The 18811-nt window shown below is 36.7% G+C and overlaps 1 long non-coding RNA gene across 1 annotated transcript in view; it reads right to left on the bottom strand.

Annotated features, from left to right (window-relative positions):
- LOC105466900 (uncharacterized) overlaps window positions 1-18811 on the bottom strand; it is a 101223-nt gene that overhangs the window by 6161 nt on the left and 76251 nt on the right. The window contains exon 3 of the long non-coding RNA XR_011624587.1: window positions 17493-17572. This is a non-coding gene — a long non-coding RNA (uncharacterized lncRNA). The remainder of the gene's footprint in view (window positions 1-17492; window positions 17573-18811) is intronic.

Raw genomic sequence — 18811 nt, 5'->3', positions numbered from 1 at the left:
ACCACTAGGACAAGTTCCTCATACCTTAATCTGCCTCCTGACTTTGCAGACCCTTGCTCTTCAGAGTGTGGGTAAGGGCCAGCATTGGGAGCTGTTACCAATGCAGAATTACAGCTCTCACCTCAGACCTACTGGGTCGGATTCTGCATTCTAGCAAGATCTGCAGGGAACTTGATCTGCAGGGCACAATGCAGTTTGAGAAGAATCGGTTTAGACCCCTTAGAGCAACCTTTCAGAAAAATAAGTGGATTATTAAAAAATGGCTTTGTTTTTTCCCTGAAAACCACACATACTTCCAAGATATTGTGTAGCTTGTTGTTAATGACTCTGAGAAAGATTTACTTCAGCTTCTTTAATGGTTAGCAGTCAATGGTTAAAAAAACAAGCTCTAAATCCAAACAGTCTGAATTCAAACCTCAACTCCACCACATATTAAGTGACCTCCAGCAAGTCACTAAACTTAACCCCTCTGTGCCTTAACTTTCTTGTGTGAAATAAACTGCCCTTGGTACATAAGGAGTACATTACGACTTGTTTTTATTATTACTATAGCTTTACAATGATATCATCATTTTATTATTCTTATTGTTACCATCATCATCATCATCATCATCATCATTGCTCTGTTACTTTCTCTTGTTACAAATAGGAAAATTTACATTAGTTGGGAGAATAACAACCTTGATAGGAGGTGTAAATCAATTTTATTTAAAGCCACTGAGTGAAAAAATATAGCTGCTCAGATCTCACAGGACATCATTCTTTTCTTTGAATCTTACAATTTCTATGATTCAACTATGACTTCAGGCAAATGATCCTGGTCTTATCTTTTCTATGACCTCAGCTCCAGCTCCAGAGCTCCAGTCTCCTGCTAGACCCTGTATCTGAATTTTCTGCCATCATCTTACAATCTAGAGATCTAAAACTCAAACAAGCATCTCTCCCAACAGGCCAGCTCCTCTTCCCTATTTCGGGCCATGAAGCTTCATTTTCCCAGTCATGAGGCTGAAGAATTTTGCTCTTTCCTTGTCTCTCCATGGCTCCACCTATGGCCATATAATCGTCAAACTCTCTATTGAAATTCTTAAACCATTTGTGTTTAAGGACCATTTTTTCAAAAACTTTCAAGCCTTCAAAGGCCAATATTTATATAAAAGACAATAAAATGGATCAATAGAAAATGAAACAATAAAAAGTCAAAGAAAGTATAAGACTAAAATTTTTTTATCACATTCAGATATAAAGTCAATTTCAATAAATTCAGTAAGTACAAATACAGGGAAAGAAAAAAATGAGAAAACTGAACTCATTTATAGAAAGTATGCATACAGGTGATCAATATACCTAGTTATTACATTCATAATTTTTGCTTTTCTGCAATTATAAATATTGAGTAAAATAGCAGTTTTACATATGAAACACCTACATGAGTATTTTGAAAGAACATGTTCTTTTAGCTGTTAAAAGATTTAGTGTACTCCTTGATTATTAACTCATCTAATTTATTGGTATCAATGCTGCCTCCAGAAGAGTCTATATATTTAAACTCTTTTTGTGTTGTCTTGCTTAAATAATGCTCATGTTTGAAAAGCAAATCTCACAGGAAATATTTATGTTAAATTTAGAAAATACATGTTAAAGCAGTTTCAGCAAGCTCAGGATATTCTATTTTAACTGTTAGATGATATTAAGAAAGTGATACTGAATTTTCAAAATTAATCTTCAATCCTCATTAGTATTCAGTTCTAAAAAAAAGTGGTATAAAATTACAGTTAACATATTACATCTGATGAAAGAAATAGATTCTGGTTCTATAAAGTTTGGATGTATAAGTATTCTTTTGATGGAAAATAAAATTTAAATTGGAAACAAATGTGTAAGGTTTTGCTGCTAACTTTTCACAGATGTTTAATACCAAAATTACCACCACCACTTATTGCTAATTGTTGAATCATTTACACATGTCATAAGAACTTGTAGAAACTGTTCATCCAAGCATTTAACTTTTATTTTTGTCATTAGTTCATGAAAAACATTCTATATTCTTTCCTTGAATGGAAGTATTAAAATCATTAAAAATATCGAAGATCTCAAACAAGTAAATAAGCATGGCTCATTCATATCCTTAAAAGTCTGAGGTCAAACTGGTTTCAAAACTTGCCATAACAGGACATTTGTGTGGTAGTTGAAATATTTAACAGAGTAGGTCTACTTAAAAACTAGAAAAGGCAGTAACTAGTGTTCAGATCAGCATCCATAATATTACATAATAAAGATGATAGTATTCAAGAAGTAATGCTGTAACCTTATGTAATTCAGTTTTTAATGTCATTAAGAACACTTTAGTTCAACTGCTTTTCTTTTCCATAGTGAGACTTTCTCCATGAAGGAAATAGTGACTTATATTCTAGTACGAGTTCTTTCATCTAGGCAACCAGCATGTTTTCTTGTCATCATAGGTTCAGTATAAAATATATAACTATGCAAAACTTCAGTTTAAGACCATATTTGCTTACAATGTAATCTTTCAGAATTTTAGGTAGCTCAGAGTTAATCACATTTGTTGCCAAAGAGGAAAAAATAAATCTTCATATTTACATCACCATGTGTAAATTACACAAGTACTAGTCAAGTGACAGTGGAAGATGTTTCAGCAGCTTCACTTATTCTATGAATTAATATTTTATACCACATGTCAGCATGTTATGGTATTACTAGAAAGTGATAGCTGAGCAACCATCTTTGCCAAAACTTCACCCAATACTTCCAAGTAAACATCTTTGATCCAATCTTTCACTGATGTCTCAGCAAATGTATATGCTTATACTAATCTAAGCAACCTGTAGTGACATTTAACAAGAAGCCCACAAAGCACTAATACACTTATGTGAAACTTTAAACTTTTTTTTTTTTTTTTTTTTTTTTTTTTGAGACGGAGTCTTGCTGTCTCTAGGCTGGAGCGCAGTGGCGCGATCTCGGCTCACTGCAAGCTCCGCCTCCCGGGTTCACCCCATTCTCCCGCCTCAGCCTCCCGAGTAGCTGGGACTACAGGCGCCCACCACCACGCCTGGCTACTTTTTTTGTTTGTTTGTATTTTTAGTAGAGACGGGGTTTCATCATGTTATCCAGGATGGTCTCGATCTCCTGACCTCGTGATCCGCCCGCCTCGGCCTCCCAAAGTGCTGGGATTACAGGCTGAGCCACCGCGTCCGGCCAAATGTTAGTGTTTTCATTGCCTCATTTGCCAAAACATTTCCAAACGGTTGAAATACTATGGTTTAGCTGTTCACAATGTCTATGAAATTAAATTCACTTGAGTAAAACCAATACAAACTCATTTCATCTTTATTTCTTCTGAGTCAATTTTATCATCATTTGTTTTACTACTTGTACTGCCCTCAGAATAGGTGTGTCTATTTCTTGTTAAAAAAAAAATCCAGTTAGGCTTATTTTTCTCTATATAAATTATGGGTAAAGTGAATACAAATTTGAGTTTCCTAATTTACTTAATAAGGTTAAATAAATAAATTTTTAAAACAGGTTCATCTAAAATTAAGATAATTCTAAAAATTAAAAAGCTATAATATAAATTATTCTATTTTTTTTGGACTGTTATACATTTTGAGGACAAGTAGTATTGGAAGAAGCATGAGCAAAAGCCCTAATTTGTACCATTTGTTCATTTTTGCAGTGTAAATACTCTCAAGTGGTCAAATTTAAGCTGCCCTTAACAATCTGTTTGCAAAATCCCTGAATACTTGATAATCAATTATCAAGGGCTGATGTAAGCTGACTCCAGCACACTACCTTTAGTAAAAAAACTAAGCTTAAAATGTTACATATTATATCTTATCAAAATTTAAAACTAATTCTTTCACTTTGTTAAATAGCCTATAAAAAGATGGAAAGACAAACTCTAGACTGCAACAAAACATTTGTAAACCACATATCCACTAAGAACTAGTGTTTAGGATATATAAATTCAACAGTAAAGAACAAACAACCCAATAGAAAATGGACCAAAGTCTCTGTCAGCGTGTACTGTCTATTCTGCACTTAACTTCCAAATATTATTTTTTCTTTGCAATAAATTGCCCTATGATGCACCTCATTTGCTGTATGTCTCTTGTTTAAATTCATTTAAACTATGAAGACAAGAACCAAGGTCTCACAACAGCCATCAACATTGTTGGTGATAGGTTGTTTTATTTAAACTTTTATATATTTAGCTATATTTTATCCCCTTTGACAAGCGAATGTCTAATACTAAGAGTGATGTGTTAAAGTTTTCTATTATTATTTTGTTTCTGAACACTTCTTGATAGTTCTGCATCATAAAATTGGCTGTATTTATTGTAATTGGAGTCTTTAGCATTGCGAAGTGTTCATATTTGTCTTAATTTGATGACCTTTGGCCTAAATTCTACTTTGTCTGTTATTGACTAAGGATCAAGGGGCTAAGAATAGCAGAGATAAGCATCACTGGAGGATGAAATTCATATATAACTAATTTATCTTCCCATGTTTCTTCCCTTGCTGTATTACTACAGTTGCCAACAACAACAACAACAACTACAAAATCTGCCACCTACTACTAGGTTGCTTAGGACAGGCCCCTGATCCTCTCTGATATCTACCTTCCACATGTATAAAATGCAGGTATCACTTCTTAGTGTTGTTGTCAAGACTAACAGCACTGACAGGTAAATTGTGAACTTTTTACATGGTTATATTTGAAAATGAGAGTGATACAGGCTTCATTATCAATGATAAGGTGGAAGTTTATTCTAGAAAGAGTACTGTGTTGTCACAATATCCTGGATCAGCCTCCACTGGAAGAGGAACTCACAGAAAATCATCCACCCAGATTGGGCCTAGATTTACTTACATGGCACTTTGATATTCCTTTCATGTGCTCCAGAATTAAACAAAGATATCCCAGACAACCTGCAGGGAATTCATTGAACGTAGAAGAGACACATGGATATATCAGTCACACTCACAGGAGAGTGAGGGAACACCTAGTTGTATTGGCTGCTTCTTTCCTGTCTCAGAGGAGAGACATGGGTAAGAAAAAGACTCAAACAATCGAACCAACCCTTTGTTACAGACTTTGCTATCAATAGGTCTATACAAATCCCATGGATACAGATTCTGTCTCTGTGATTTACCATGACACACAACACACAGAATTATTAAGTAGGTTGATAAAGTGTGTTATGGAAGCGCCAATGTCACAAACAAAAAAGAATACAGAAAAGGATTGAACAACATTCCTAACAAGCACAGTCATGGTTAAGAGAGTGAAGACAAGACAGATTCCAGCCCTTTCCTCTTAATCCAGGAAGGCTTTTTAGAGTAGGCAGGGTTTCACAAGCCAATTGACTATATAAACATTTGAGCTAGGTTGGTTCTTGCATTGGTATAAAGAAGTGCCTAAGACGGGGTAATTTATAGAGAAAAGAGGTTTAATCGGCTCACTGGTCTGCAGACAGTGCATGTCTGCCAACCACTTCCCTTCACTCCTTCTGAGCTCTGTTGCACTGTCAGACACAGCCCTTCATGCTCTCTGGTTCCAGTAGCCTTGACTGCCACTGTCTCTTTCACTTTTCCCTCTTGCTGTCATTTGTAAGTTTTTATTTCTGGAAGGCAGGTATTCATCTTTTACTGACTTGTATCTCCTAAGATCATTTGGTTTATTTTCCTTCTTGGCCTTCAGGGGCCAAACTGCCTAATTCTCACAGCTGCACCATTTCCTGTGAGTCTCTTGCCTTAGGCTTTACCCCATTTTTCAATGACTCAAGCCTCTTCTTCTAATTGGGCCAGTCCTGCCTCTGGGGCTTCTTTCATCATCTGGGGTGTAATCTAAGTTTTCGCTTCTGTATTACTAAATGTTCCCAGCTCCTCGGCTCCCTCCATCTTCTGTGGCCTCACCATTTGTTCTTTCGTCATTGCTCTGGCTTTACGTGTCACTTCCATCATTCCGTCTCTTGCACAGCTGTTATTCATTTAGCTACTCCCTCACTTCAACTGCTATCATTTCCTCACTGACCCAGTTGTCACCTCGTGGAGAACTAGAGTAGAGCTTCATACGCACATTGGAATTCCTAGGAATTTTGTAGACCATATCTGTCTCCAAGCTCCTCCATTCACTTTGTTTCTCTACTCTGTTTTCTAGCTGTTTCCATATCAGCGAAATGTCTATTGTCTCTACTGTCCTTATATCAACGTTCCCTCTTTCTAAATGCTATTCATCTTCCTTGAGCTGATTTGAAAAGTGCTACGTTCCCCCAGTGCCATTTCTTGCTTTGGTGATTTAGCTCTTCTCAGCTACACAGCTTGTCAGCTAATCTCACTGACCAGATCTGCATCCCTTCCTCAACACACACTTATTTTGCCCTTAGCTACTTTTTACTCCTCAGTTGCTCACCTATCCCAGATGCTCTTATAGTATGGAAACACATCCATTTCCTGAACTTTTCTTATCTTCTCCACTATTTAATCCACTGTTGTGCTGTCTACCATTTCCACTCTGCTCATTTCTTCAACTTTTCACATATCCTACTAAAATGTTCCTGCAGCTATAATCTTTTGCCCTTGCCAAGTCACTTGAGTTGTCCCGATGTTCCTGATCAATTGTCAGAAACTGTCCTCAAGTGCTTTTAAGAAATTTGTTTCTTCATTGCTCATTATACTAATTGTCTCCTTGTTCCTTTAATTCTTTCAAATTTCTAGTTGATTCTATACTTCAGCCTTTCTCAGACTCTTAAAACTGTTCCCAGCTGTTCCTGCTGACCCCAGTCACAAAGCATATTTACTATCTTGCTCTATTCCCTAAAAAGTGCACTTTCCTGTTGTTTGCATTTTATTGTATTTGTTTTGCTTCTAATTGATGTTTAAATTATGCACATGTTCATTCCCTAAATTGTTCCCATATCCCACATTACTCCCAAATTCAGTAATGATCCCTATCTGGAGTTAGCCAAACTATGGAGATTAAGGGCATAGTCCTTCACAAGACTGCTCTCACTTCTGACACAAATTGAAAGTTCGGAAGTTCCCATAACCACTCTCAGATTCAAAAATTTGCTTGAGAACTCCCTGAAAGCTATTGTATTCATGATTATATTTTATTCAGGAAGAAGATACAGATTAAAACTAGTCAAAGGAAGAGACATAGAGCAGGGGAAGGCAAAGCTTGCTTTGTCCTCTTTCTGTGGAGTCAGCAGACATTACTTTCTGCATCAGTGTGTGACATTACATGTGGAGTAATACCAACCAGGGAGTTTCCACAAGCCTTGGTGTCCACAGTTTTTATGATGGCTTTATAGGAAAAGCATGATTGATTGATTGCTTGATTGCCCACATGGTCAAACTCAGTCTCCAGGTCAACTGGAGCCCTCACCCTAAATCACATTGTTGGTCTTTCTGGTATGAATAGCCCTACCCTAAATTGTCAGGTGTGGCCAGCCATATCCTAAGATCTGTTGTGGCCAGACACTGCTCTAAACAAGGACACTCTGACATAAATTACATCTCAGAAGTCAAGGGCAAAGGCCAAACTCTTTTTTGGAAAAGACCAAGTTCTTTATGACACAATTCCATATTCTCTTTACTACACAATTCCATATTCTCTGATGTTACCATATCCTATACAGTTTTGGGGTTAATTTAGTACTCGTTTCTTCAGCTCTTTCTTCTCTGTATTTATGCTATTGTTACTCTAGCTTTTTTCACTTTTCTTATTTCTGAGACATTGCCCAAATAATCTCACTTCTTTTTCATGGTTCCCATCTCATCATATACTTTAGTTTTTTTCATCTCCTACATAAAACTGGAATTGGAGTTTGTAAGGAGGTCCCATTTTTTAAATTAAAAAAAGCTACCACTACCTGGCTGGGCACGGTGGCTCACACCTGTAATCCCAGCACTTTGGGAGGCCGAGGTGGGCGGATCACGAGGTCAGGAGTTTTGAGACCTGCCTGGCTAATACGGCACAACCCCATCTCTACTAAAAATACAAAAATTAGCTGGGTGTGGTGGCGTGTGCCTGTAGTCCCAGCTACTCAGGAGGCTGAGGCAGAAGAATCGCTTGAATCCAGGAGGTAGAGGTTGCAGTGAGCCGAGATTGCGCCACTGCACTCCAGCCTGGGCAACAGAGCAAAACTCCATCTCAAATGAATAAATAAATAAATAAATAAATAAATAAATATAAAGCTACCACTATCTTTACCTATATGTTTCTAATCCTCTTGCCATCATCAGGAATGCATCTTTTGTTGGAGTGCTTTTCCTTCAGTATTGTCCCAGGGTTCACAGAGCCTGATTGCTTTCTTTCATGCTTTCTCTTTTTCCCCTCAATCCATCTCCTGCATCAAGGCTTTTATCTCAGGGTCTGTCTCATTTCCCATTATCATTTAAAAAAAAAAATGTTTTCCAACGTGGAAAAAAAACTGAAGGATGTTTTTCATAGTTTAAAATTTTGGTCAAATTATAGCAAACCCATTAAACAGCAATGTCATTAGTAGCAAAGAACCAGCTGAGATGGGTGGTATAATAACACCCATCTCTTAAAGTTAACAAGACATTTCATTTTTATTGTATCAATGCATCATGGATTTTTCCAGCAAAGCATTTTGATTTATATTATTTATTTGTATCCAAAATGGAAGCATTATCTTGCCCTGCTTAATAATTTAAAATATCATGCATTATGTTAAGGCAAGTTAAAAAGTCCTACTAAATTTTAATAATTTTTCTTTAAGATGGTTTTCTTTAAGGTTTTCTATATCAAAGATGAAAAACTCAGTAAAACATGTACATTTATAGAAATGTTAGGGAACTTCCATGCACCTGTGTGAGTTCAATAGGTACAAAGACAAAAAACTACTTTAATGAAAAATCATGAGAAAAATTAACACATATAAATATAGCATGTAAAACATCTATCACGAACCTTTTTATAAATATTGCATTTTTAAACTACCAATTCCCTCTTAAATGAAATATAATAATTATATGATTAACATTTTCAAAATAAACTATTAAAATACTTGGCATATATCAAGTGATTAATTATAATCCTTTGACTTTCATTGTATGTTTTTACACCAGTTTGTTAAAACTTATTGTTTTTTACTGCAATACACAACCATTGAGTATATAAATGCAAAATCTCTGGGAAATTTATTTTCTAAATACACTAACCAAAGCTTCATAATTCCTAGACAATTCTTCTTCATATGATATGATTTTTATTGTTACATATTGTGCTTTATTATGCAATATTTATTTCAGCCAGAAATATCTCATTTTTGAATTAAACAATTTTTATAGAATTATATTGCAAATATAAAATTTAAAAGTTGTTCTACTACACTGAAAATAATCCATCTTTAAATATTCTGATTAACACAAATGTCATGAGTTCTCTCAATACTAATTTGCTCCACTTTCTTCTGGAGGAGAGTTTGTGTTTATTTTGTGAGGTCTCTAGCTAGCATGTTGCAGAAGAGCTGTGGGCTTTGGTTTCTGCAGACTGACAAGCTTGCACTTCTCTGGTCTTTGGGAGTTTTGGGAAACGATGATAAGATCTCACCCCCACACCAGTATCCTGGGTCATAAGCCTGAATCTGGAAAGACAACATATAACAGCAAAGATACGTCTCTACAGATAAATTCAGGTAGCTCTGTATCCTTATCCAGCATCTAATTCTGTCCAGGTCCCAAATACCAACTCTCATATGTAACACCCCCTTCTCTCCAGTTCAGTCCAACCACTCTTCAAAATCCCCTTAATCCTACTTTCACACACTCCTCCAGGGACAATGTAAGTCTTTCAGGCACGAAGTGCATGATCTGTCCCATCTTTGATTGTGGATTATGACTGTGACCAACCCCATTATCTCTATTCAGAATTTGGAGTAATCAATCAGTATGTGGAAGAGATATCTGCATTCCTGTGTTCACTGCAGCATTATTCACAATAAAAGTGGTATGTACACACAATGTAATAACATTCAGTCTTAAAAATAGAAAGAAATTCTGTCATTTGAGACAATATGAAGGAACGTGGAGAACATCATGTTAACTGAAAGAAGTCAGGCACACAAAGGTAAATATTACATGATCTCACTCGTATGTGGAATCTTCAAAAGTAAAACTCATACAAGCAGAAAGAAGAATGGTAGCTACCAAAGGCTAAAGATGAGAGGAATTGAAAAGATGTCGGTCAAAAGACACAAAGTACAGTTAGACAGGAGGAGTAAGCTCAAGAGATCTGTTGTACATCATGATGACTGTAGTTAATAACGATATATTGCATACTTGAAAATTGCTAAAAGAGAGACTTTTAAGTGTTCTCATCACAAGTAAATGATAAGTAGGTGAAGTGGTGCATATACTAATTAGCTTGACTTAGCCACTCTACAATGTATACATATTTCAAAACATCATATTGTATAATATGAATCTACACAATTTTTATTTGTCAATTAAAAAATAGGAAGAAGGGAACAAAGAGCGAGAATGCTTTAAGAAGACGCCACTGTCTACACGCTCTGCCAAATACCCACATGGATTGACTCTTCCAAACAGGAACATGGAAGCTCCTGATGTCATCAGTCATCTTAACCTGGCAACCAGGGCAGTTGGAAGGAAAACATGGAGGGATGGCTCACATTTCCTGGAGATCAGAGTTAAACAAAATCCCATGACACTGATGCAACCTTTTCTAATCCTCCAACACCATCTTTAATAACTCACAGACATTTTTTAATCCTTTCCCCACAAATGCCACATTCTCTCCATTTAAAACACAAAACATTTTGGAGCCCTATCTACTCCTTTCCATTCTCATTTCAGACCTCAGAATGTTGAGAGGACATTTGACAAGGAATTGACAAGGCTGACATGGAAACTTAGGGTAAAAAGAAATGGTAAGACCTCACAAGAGGGAGACAAGTATATAAAAGGACTCCAGGTACATTTTCTTATTGAATGAAAACTTTGCCCCAAATACTATGTTTTGCAAAGCTGTTTTCCTTGCCATTTACTAACATTTATGTGCATAGCCCTGTATTAGAGAAAATTATACGTTAGTCCAAACTGCACCATTTTGTAAGTCCCCCCTCTATTTTGCAGACCTTGGTCAGACTCAAACATTCCATGGGGGTTCAGGCCATGAGAAACATCCTGCCTAGCCACCTGAGCCCAAAGCACAGGAACATCCTTATCATACCCTGCTGGGCAAAGACCCAACTAAAGGACCATCCCTATTATATCCTGCTGGGCAAAGGTCCAAGGAATATCCTAACCATATCCCACCAGAAAAAGGGCCAACCCATCAGATCATATAATCATCTTATCAATATTTTCATAGGCAGCAAGCCATACTGCCCAGACCCATTCTACCCAGGCCTATAAATTACCCCAGCCTGTAAGCAGCAGTGGACTCTGACATTAAGCTGGTCCCCAACTTCCACAGGTTGCACCGGCAATAAACCTGCATTGCTGTAGAACCACCAATTCTCCCTCTGTGTGTCTTTCTTTAACTCTTGCCTTCCCTTCAAAACCTAACAATATATACAACTCTATTCTCAGGATCTTAAAGTCTAAGACATGTTTTGGGATTAAAGAGAAACCCCTTTGAGATGCTAATAAAAAGACAGAAAATTATACATACGTTCACATATACTTCATATTGTGCATAAAATTTAAGGGAATCTGTAGTTACTCTAGTGACTGTCTTTCAATTATAACTCAGAAACTTCAGATATAACATTTCTAGATATATAGATACTTTGATCCAGAAATTTCACTACCATTGATGTTATCTAGTATAATATCACCTATAAAAAAGACTCATAGGAAAAAATTTCTATTTCAAGGTGGAATATGATGCTTTGGTGCAGGTAGGAGAGAATGCCATGAGAGGACACATTTTTTAAAAGGGAAAGTCACCATCACAGAATGTATCACCATATCCGGGGAAGCTTCTACTGACACGCCTAACTTGTCATTCTAACAATCTTAAATACGTTCAGCTTTCCATGGAGTCTTTTAAGTCCTGATTGTGATCCACTGCTTGAACTTTGGCAATAACACATCTAACATTTCCACCTGTACCAAAATTTTATTTTGTATTTTTCTCACTTAGAAGTTACTAATAAAACATTGTCAAAGCTAAACGAAGCTTGACACTATTCAAGTGGTCAGAATAAATTTTATCAATACTACTGTTGCTACAGTGAAACAGCCCAATGTAAACCAAACTCAACTTTGATTTGTGCAGAAGTGACTGAGTGTCTTAAGAAGAGGACGAGGAATCGAGAGTAGAGAATAGTAGGGGCTTGAGCAGTCAAGAAGGTCAAAGTTCACAAAGATCAGGGCAAGAGGAGTTAGTTAATGTGGCCAGGCCAGCTGGGTTTGTTAACTGGTGCTTATTGCAAGAAGAAACAAACTTCTTTTTTTATGACAGGAGCAGACATGCAAGATACAGTGAGGCTCCCACTTAAGTAAGGTCCTTATCCTCTCAAGCGGACTGAGAACAAGATGAAGTGGTATCTCCCTGAAGGCTTGCAGTTCAAAGAGACAGTGCTCAGGTCCTTGAGGAAACAGTTTTGACTTTATATTTTAAAGGGGAGAGAAAGGATTTGTAATTGCAAGCTTTCTAAAGTAAGTGCTTTAAGAGGGGTTTTAGGGGTCTATCGGTCCATCACCAGGTTTTGGTTGGAACAAAGTAAATTCTCCCAGCAGTGTTAAGTTTTTGTAGGCTAGCATTTTATGTAAGGCTGGAGTCATCGTAGGGACGTGACCTTGAGCTTTTGGAAACTATGCTAGGGTTTGTTCAGAACTCTTAGTACATTTTGGTAAATACAGGAAGGAATAAACAAAATCTTAGGTGTTAAGAGCCTGCAGTTTCTCGAGGCCTAGGTGAGAAGAGGACTCAAAGGAGCCTGACTAGGTTTGGTCTAGGAGGAGCCTTTGTCACTACAGAAATACCTCGTTTTGCTGCATTTCATTTTATTGCGCTTTGCAGATATCGTGCTTTTTATACATTGAAGGTTTGTGGCAATCCTGTGTCAAAGAAGTCTATTGGCACCATTTTTCCAATAGAATGTGTTCATTTTGTGTCTCTGTTTCACATTTTGGTAATTTTCACAAAATTTCAAACTTTTTCATTATTATTATATCTGGTATGGTAATAGTGATCTTTGATATTACTATTGTATTGTTTTGGGGTGCCACGAACCATGACATATAAGATAGTGAACTTAATTGGCAAAAGGGTATTGTTCTGACTGCCCCACTGAGTAGCTGTTCTCCCATCACTCTCCCTCTCCCTGGGTCTCCGTATTCCCTGAGACAGAACAAGATTAAAATTAGTCCAGCTGAAAAACCCTACAATGGCTTCTAAGTGTTCAAGTGAAGAGAAGAGTTGCACATCTCTCATTTTATTTTATTTATTTTATTTTATTATTATTATTTTTTTATTGAGATGGAGTCTCGCTGTCTCCCAGGTTGGGGTGCAGTGGTGCTATCTCGGCTCACTGTAAACTCTGCCTCCCGGGTTCACGCCATTCTCCTGCCTCAGCCTCCTGAGTAGCTGGGACTATAGGTGTGTGCCACCGTGCCTGGCTAATTTTTTGTATTTTTAGTAGAGACAGGGTTTCACCATGTTAGCCAGGATGGTCTCGAGCTCCTGACCTCGTGATTCACCCGCCTCGGCCTCCCAAAGTGCTGGGATTACAGGTGTGAGCCACGGCACCCGGCTGCATATCTCTCATTTTAAATCAAAAGCTAGAAATGATTAAACTTAATATGCTTGGAAGGCACATCAAAAGCTAAAACAGGCCAAAAGCAAGGCCTCCTGCAACAAATAGCCCAAGTTGTGGATCCAAAGAAAAAGTTCTTGAAGGAAATTAAAAGTGCTACTCCAATGAACACATGGAAAAGAAAACAAAACAGGCTCATTGCTGATATACAGTTTGAGTGGTCTGAACAGAAAATCAAACCAGCCACAAAATTTCCTTACGCCAAAGCCTAGTCCAGAGCAGGTCCCTAATTCTCTTTAACTCTGTGAAGGATGAGAGAGGTGGAAAGCTGCAGAAGAAAAGTTAGAAACCAGCAGAGGGTATTCATTAAGGAAATAAGTCGTTTCCATAGCATAAAAATGCAAAATGAAGTGTTGATGAAGAAGTTACAACCAGTTATCCCAAAGATTTGCCTTAGATAATTGATGAAGGTGGCTGCACTACACAACAAATTTGTAATGTGTACAAAACAGTCCTCTATTGGGAGAAATGCTATCTAGGACTTTTATAGCTAGAGAGTGGAAGTCAGCGCCTGGCTTCAAAGCTTCAAAGGCCAGCTTGACTCCCCTGTTAAAGGAGAACGCAGCTGGTGACTTTAAGTTGAAGCCAGTGCTCATTGACTATCCTGAAAATCCTACTGCCCTTAAGAATTGTTAAGTCTACTCCATCTTTGTTCTATAAATGGAACAACAAAGTCTAGACGACAGCTCATCTGTTTACCACATAGTTTACTGAAAATTTTAAGCCCACTGTTGAGAACTACTGCTTAGAAATAATGATTCCTTTCAAACTATTGCTGCTCATTGACAATGCATTTAGTCACTCAAGAGCTCTGATGGAAATGTACAAGAATAATGATGTTGTTTTCATGCCTGCTGACACAACATCCATTCTGCTGACAGTGAATCAAGGACTAATTTTGACTTTCAAGTCTTATTATTTACGAAAAACATTTCATAAGAATATAGCTGCCATAGATGGTGATTCCTCTGACGGCAAAGTAAATTGAAAATATTATGCAAAGGATTCACCATCCTAGATGCCATTAAGAACATTTGTGATTCATGAGAGGAGGTCAAAAGAACATTAGCAAGAGTTTAGAAGGTGAATAAAACTGTCATGGACAATTCTGAGGGGTTCAAGACCAGTAGAGGAAGTCGCTGCAGATGTGGTGGAAATAGCAAGAAAACTAGAATTAGATTGGAGCCTGAAGATGTGCCTCAATTGTTGTAATCTCATGATTAAACTTCAATGGATGATGAGTTTTTTCTTATTAATGAGTAAAGGAAATGGTTTCTTGAGATAAAATCTACTGCTGATGAAGATATTGTAAACACTGTTGAAAATACAATAAAAAATTGAGAATATCACCTAAACTTAGTTGATAAAACAGTGGCAGTTTGAGAGGATTGACAATTTTGAAAGTTCTTTGGGTAAAGTTCTATCAAAAATCACTACATGCTACAGAGAAGTCTTTCTTGAAAGAAAGAGTCAATTGATGTGGCAAACTTTACTGTTGTCTTATTTTTAAAACCTTCTACAGCTACCCCAACCATCATCAACCACCACTCTGATCAGTAAGCAGCGATCAACATCAGATCCTCCACCAGCAAAAAAACAACTTGTTAAAGGCTCAAATAACTGCTAGCATTTTTTAGCAATAAAGATTTTTAAATTAAATTATGTCTACTGTTTTTAGACATAATACTATTGTACATTTAATAGACTAGAGTACAGTGTAAACATAATTTTTATATCTACTGGGAGACCAAAAAAAATCTGTGTGGCTTGCTTTATTGCAATAATCACTTTATTTTTGTGCTCTGGTAATGATCCTGCAACATCTGCAAAGTATGCCTGTATATCAGACATGAGTAAAGGAAAGTCTTTTGAATCCACAATACACTGACTGAGTTTAACTTGGGTATAACCACAGGTTTTCAGAGTTGGCTGAGGACTCAGAGACCATCTAAATCATCTCCGATTTCTTTCACAGTATTCCTACTAGACCAGCATCTACAGGATTTTCCACAAAAAGGAAACACACCTCATGATGAAGCATGAATGTTGCTATAGAGATCTGATTGATAGGCAGCTCTGCTTACCTTAAATTCACAGCTACATTTGTGATGCTTTCAACCTTCAGGGCCTTTCACGACAGAACAGGTTTTTACTCTCTCTCCCAGTTAGTCATATAAAATCCATATTCCTACTTCTACTTAATGCATTCTCAAATTGTCCTTCTCCATTAAAAAAAGAAAACCCTCAAGTTACTAGAGTCATTTCTAATGACCTGTCTTTTTTTTTTTTTTTTTTTTTTTTTTTTTAATTTCTTTCTACCCTGGGCCATTTGATCTGGACATGCTACATTTAGGCAGTATCCATGTTTTAAGTAAGTAGATACAACCTTAATTAATAAAGTCTTTTGATTAGCTGATAAATCTGTTTATAGACTATGTCTGGGCACTGCTAGGACTGGTGTATTCCTTGTATTGATGCAGTGGTGGTAGCAGCTAAGGGGGAGTAGGCAGTAGTTTTCCCTCAGCCCTAAGGCATACATTTATCCTTTGGCCTTCTCTCCTAACAGCAGCTCTGCAAAGGGGTCTCTGCATGCTCAGATAATAATTATTTCAACTTAAACATTATTATGAGTCATTAGGGGGGAAGTGAAAGAAAATGTGTTAAACATCTTAGTTTCTTCTTATTATTGAAGTTAAATTCAATAAAAAAGGGTTAAATTATTTTAAGTTCCAGTGAGGTAAGTTTACTTATTATTTTTTTTAATCCACTAAAGTAAAAGACATGATTTCTCCCGAATGCTGGATGAATTGTGAGTTACTCTACAATTTGGCTAATGCTGTAGAATCTTAGGGCTACTTAGTAATTTAGCAATTATGTATTGCATAGTTCCTACTCTGGGCAATGCATTGTGTGAGGTGCTAGATAAACAAATTAAAAACAGGCAAGAGCTTGGTCTTGTGGAAGCTAAATTCAAGTGGTGAAATACAAATAATATATAAATAAATAAATAGGCGATGTCATATAGTCAGTATGTCAGTAATGAATGCTGTTGTATAAATGAATTAAAAGTCATAAGATAAAAAGTGAGGCATATAATAGGAATTGAATAAATAGACGTTGAATGGAAGTTTGAGACTATAAACTCCTGGACAGAGACTCCACTTGAAATCACTGGAAGGAATACTTGCAATAAAAAATAAGAGAGAAACGAGGAAAAAGAAAAGGTGATTTAAGAAAGAAACTAGATGGAAGAATTTTTCAACTCAATGCCATGTAGAATTCAGTATAAGACATTTTGCCTAGTTAGAGAAGATACAGGCTACAACTTGCTTGATTTCCAAATTGAATGTTTTAAGGAAAAAAACAGTCATTTTATATAATGCTGGAATTGAAGAAAACAGAATCCTTTAATGTGTTAACCACCCCAGCTATTCCTTCTACACTACCTGAGCTTTTTGCACTCCCAGACTGGCTCCTTCTCATAATTAAGGTGTCATTCAAATATCACCTTTTTTGAAAAGTATACCCTAGTCACCCAATCCAATTCATCCCCCATTTCCATGTTATCTCCTATCTCAATATCTTGATACATATTTTTAAAGATACTTGTCAGGATCTGAAATCATCTTATTATATTTCTTGATTTTTTTTTCTTACCCTACAAGAAAGTAAGCTTCATGAAGTAGGGATCCTGTGTGTCTTTTTCCACTCTGTATCTCTAGTGTGGGGAACACTGCCTGGAACAGAGAAGGGAAATAGTAAAATTGATTATTACTTGGTGTTTCATTTTTATTAAGCAAACTTGTATTAGTATGTCAGCATAAGGAGGACTTACAAGACTTCGTACTATAAGCGGAAATATTAAGAGATCTAATCATCTGGAGAAAAAAAGACCTTGACAGTGCACTCTAGAACTGCCTTTGCAGGTCTGAAGGGGTATACTTGAAAAGAGGGTGCAGACTTGTTCTGTTGGGCTCCATTGTTGAGAACTAGAATGTTGGAGGCCACATCCAGTGGAGTTCTGTTCAATGTGATAAAGAACTTCTGAGCAGTCAAAGAAGACCAAAAATTCAACGACCTTCTTTGGTGACGAGTCTGGAAAATTGGAGTAAATCCTTATTTTTTTTAATGTTCAAGAAAACATTGGCACCCTTTAGACGTTAGTAAGTGTTCCATAACATGATAAATAAACTGTAGCCAGTTAAGGTTTGGAAAAATTGAGTTGAATAAAGTGAAAACTTTCCATATTGCAAAAAAAATGTAATTGAACCTTTAATGACATAAAATGTATTGTGAATTCCTCAGAAAGAAATGGAGTACCCAGAGTTTCCCATGTCTGGGTGAACAGGGAATCTTATTTTCAAGAAACACTTATTAACGTTTTATGAGATACCAGGGTCTTGAAGATCAAAAGTCTATAGTTCTCCACATGTGAAAATATGCATATTGAGGGTCTGGGGGTAGAACGTCATGGACTGAATTTTGTCTCCTCAAAATGTATATATTGATCTCTGATTGCAAAAAAAAATCAAAAAAAAAGAAAAACTTCATCTGAATTACATTTAAAGAAGTTGAGTTTAATTGAGAAATGAATGATTTGCAAATTGGCAGCCTCCCCAGCAACAGTAGGCTCTGAGACTCTGGCGCAGCCATGTGATGGAAGAAAATTTACAGACAGAAAAAGTAAAGTGATGTACAGAAAATGACAGTGAGGTGCATAAACAGCTGGATTGGTGATGGCTCAGCCTTTGCCTTATTTGAACACAATTCGAACAGTTGGCTATATTTGATTAGCCAAAACTCAGTGATTGGCACAAGTGTAGGCTATGGTCTGTTTACACCTCCACTTGTTATAGTTCATAATGTACAGAGAAACCTTTAGACTGAACTTAAATGTAGGGAGGCACTTTAGACTAAACTTGATTTAACATCTCCAATGTGACTATATTTTGAAATACGGCCTTTAGGATAGTAAT

This window comes from Macaca nemestrina, chromosome 6 (genome assembly GCF_043159975.1).
Source record: "Macaca nemestrina isolate mMacNem1 chromosome 6, mMacNem.hap1, whole genome shotgun sequence".
Lineage (NCBI taxonomy): Eukaryota > Metazoa > Chordata > Mammalia > Primates > Cercopithecidae > Macaca > Macaca nemestrina.
The sequence above is the reverse complement of the archived record's forward strand: the minus strand, read 5'-3'. Positions and strand labels throughout refer to the sequence as shown.